We start from the raw sequence: 3,610 nt of genomic DNA, 5'->3' as shown, positions 1-3,610 counted from the left end.
AACTGAACTAGAACTGAACTAGAACTGAACTAGAACTGAACTAGAACTGAACTAGAACTGAACTAGAACTGAACTAGAACTGAACTAGAACTGAACTAGAACCGAACACTCTTTCGTGCAAATGTTGTTAATGAATTATTTTCAAACATTCTCCTTTTATAGAAAAGTACTTTTGGTACAAAAGTACTTTTTATAACTAGAACTGACTAGAACTGAACTAGAACTGAACTAGAACTGAACTAGAACTGAACTAGAACTGAACTAGAACTGAACTAGAACTGAACTAGAACTGAACTAGAACTGAACTAGAACTGAACTGGACTGAACTAGAACTGAACTACAACTAAACTACAACTGAACTAAAACTGAACTAAAACTGAACAAGAACTGAATTAGAACTGAACTAGAACCGAACACTCTTTCGTGCAAATGTTGTTAATGAATTATTTTCAAACATTCTCCATTTATAGAAAAGTACTTTTGGTACGAAAGTACTTTTTATTCCTGTCATTTAAATTGAAAATAAAACAAGCAGCAAATGACATGATTATATACAAAATGGAAGAAAAATAGAATATACAAAATGATGTCTTCTTATAGTTTACAAATGTTGTATAGTGGATAATGACAATAATGATGATGTTTGAATGAATGTAATGGGCGAATGAATGGAACTGAAGAGACCACCCAACCAGCCGTTCATTGAGCCAGTCAGTCAGGCAGTGTGACAACTATTGCAGCAACATTTTGTTTTTATATCCCGTATTTTTTGTCTCTCCATTTTCTTGTTTAGAATGTAAATTGTTCATTTTACAGCTTAATGATAGTGAATAAAGAAAAAAGTATTAACTACACCTAAGTCTTGATATACTTTCTTCACACAAAATATTTCTTAAAATGTTTATAACATTGTGCCTAGAACAATTTGATGGTGGATCGTTCATTAAGTCCTTAGTGAACTCACTTTCTCTACCCACCATTAACTTTCTATACCTTTAAAAAACTTTAGAAAGAATTTCATGAAAATGTAAATGACAGCAACAAATAAATAAGAAAACAAAAACAACATTAAAGTAAAGACTACACAAAAAGAGAAATGTGTAAGAAATTAGTACAAATCTAAATTTAAATGAAAAACAAATGTAAATTTTTAGGAAAATTTCCAGCAAATTTCTATTTCAATCATTTCAATTTCATTTACAATGTTTTGTCTTTTATACTACGTATATATGTATATATGTGGCTGAGTGTGTTTTTTTTTTAATAAGAGAAGTCGACGACAATTTTTTTAGGTTTGTGATTAAAATTGTTCCAACGCAATTGAATAAAAAAAATTGTATATGTATGCATGTCAGCACAGGATTATATACATTTTACCTTTTAGAAGATAGATATATAAAGAGTATTCTTATATCAAGGAATCATTCATTCATTCATTTATTATTTTATTCATTCCTACTCATTTTATTTAATCACACACATTTGTTGTATTGCATGAGTTGTAAGAATTTTGTATACAAATGGAATAGCTACAGTGTGACAAAAAATACCGCCGACCGTAGTTTCAAATAGACTGTAGTCAGCAAAAATATATATAGTAAAATTTTAGTTTACGTCGAGTACAAGGTGTAGTTTTATGCTAATACTAGTTTAGTTCTAGTCTAGTTCTAGTTTAGTTCTAGTCTAGCTCAGTTAAGTTATAGTTCAGTTCTAGCTTAGTTCCAGTTTAGTTCTAGATCAGTTCTAGATCAGTTCTAGTTCAGTTCTAGTTCAGTTCTAGTTCAGTTCTAGTTCAGTTCTAGTTCAGTTCTAGTTCAGTTCTAGTTCAGTTCTAGTTCAGTTCTAGTTCAGTTCTAGTTCAGTTCTAGTTCAGTTCTAGTTCAGTTCTAGTTCCGTTCTAGTTCAGTTCTAGTTTAGTTCTAGTTTAGTTCTAGCGCAGTTCTAGTTCAGTTTTAATTCAGTTCTAGTTCAGTGTTACTTCAGTTCTAGTTTGGTCCAATTTCAGTTTAAATTAAGTTTAAGTTCATTTCTGGACTTTATTTAAATTGTACCAATTTTTATATTTCCTCCAATATGAACTTGTATCGGCAATATTTATGAATAAACACACACACATATAGTTTTAACTTATAAGGTCAATTACATTGGCTATTGACCATTTAGGGTTGAAATAAGTAAAAAAAAAATAAAAACAAATTTCAGAAATATATACAATTTATGAGAAATGATACAAGTTCGTTGAATTGGAAAATATTGAAATATTTATAAATGACTGAGTACAACGAGAATATATGTTTGTGTGTGTGTATGTATTTATGATTGTGGTAGAAAATACATTTTTCTGAGTTTTAAAATAGACATGAAAATGGTACTTACATTTTTCATTTATACTTATAAATATATGTATGTATATAGGAAAATATATATATATATTTTTTGCTAAAATAATAATGCGCTTTACAAGGGAATGTGAAATTGGAAAAGAAAATTGAGTTTATGATATATTTGAGCTTTAAAATTAAACATTTTGTTGCAGTATAAAGTAAAAAGTAGAGTATTTATTATTTGAAATCTTGTTTTGAAGTAATTGTAAATTTGAAAATAAGTTTATTGATGAATATTTGCTTGTGTGGATTTAATTGGTGAAGTTATGCTTAAGGGATGTTGTAGAAATATGTATAATGTAGAATAGAATGCAACAGCCATCAGAACTTTTACTGCACAGAGTAAGTGTGTGTTAAATGAGTGTTATTTAGGGAAAAAAATTTTTTAAAAAAAATTTCAAAATTTTAAATAAGATTGCTTTAAAATACTTACTATGGAACTGATGACAATGTCAATCCCTAAAAAATTACTTTGAACTTTTTGGTGGCATATTTAACAAAGCAATGACTTTTCCCTTGTACACATTGAAAAGTAATTTAAACAAATGTTAAAACCCTGATTTATTCCTTTTCCTCCCACCCCTTGAAAATGTGAAACCGACCACCTTTAACTTTCTCCTATTTAACTTGTTTGCGCCATGATATCTATTTAATGCCGGAAGTATGAAAACTAGTAGATGAAAAAACACATAAACAGATATACAAGGAGAAATTGGAAAAAAATATATTTTTTTTTAAACCACAAAATGTAATGGAAATTTCATATCTGCCAAAACATGATTGGCCAAATGCCAACATTTAAAAGCCCCAAAATATTTTGTAACAAAAATGTTGTTTTTGTTAAACAAATAAAGGGAATACACCTACGCATGCAGACATACAAAGATCTTTTCTTTTGGAACAATTTAGATAGTATCCAGTACTAAGGGGCCCATGTGCGTTAAATATTTCCGTTTTATTAAGGCTCGTAAATGGGGCATTTATTTTGTTAAGAAAAGTATGCTTTAATTTTTTGGGGTATTTAGAATTTAATGTGTTATACACTGCGAGAAAAATGTGGAGCAATTAGTTAGCTAGTTAGTTAGATAGTTAATTAGTTAGTTAGATAGTTAATTAGTTAGTTAGATAGATAGATAGATACATAGATACATAGATACATAGATAGATAGATAGATAGATAGATAGATAGATAGATAGATAGATAGATAGATAGATAGATAGATAGA

At 28.7% G+C, this 3,610-nt stretch overlaps 1 protein-coding gene across 1 annotated transcript in view; it reads right to left on the bottom strand.

Moving 5' to 3' along the window:
• LOC111680491 (brain-enriched guanylate kinase-associated protein) overlaps positions 1 to 3,610 on the bottom strand; it is a 45,638-nt gene that overhangs the window by 41,274 nt on the left and 754 nt on the right. The gene's annotated exons all lie outside the window — the stretch shown is intronic.

This window comes from Lucilia cuprina, chromosome 5 (assembly GCF_022045245.1).
Source record: "Lucilia cuprina isolate Lc7/37 chromosome 5, ASM2204524v1, whole genome shotgun sequence".
Classification (NCBI taxonomy): Eukaryota; Metazoa; Arthropoda; class Insecta; order Diptera; family Calliphoridae; genus Lucilia; species Lucilia cuprina.
The sequence above is the reverse complement of the archived record's forward strand: the minus strand, read 5'-3'. Positions and strand labels throughout refer to the sequence as shown.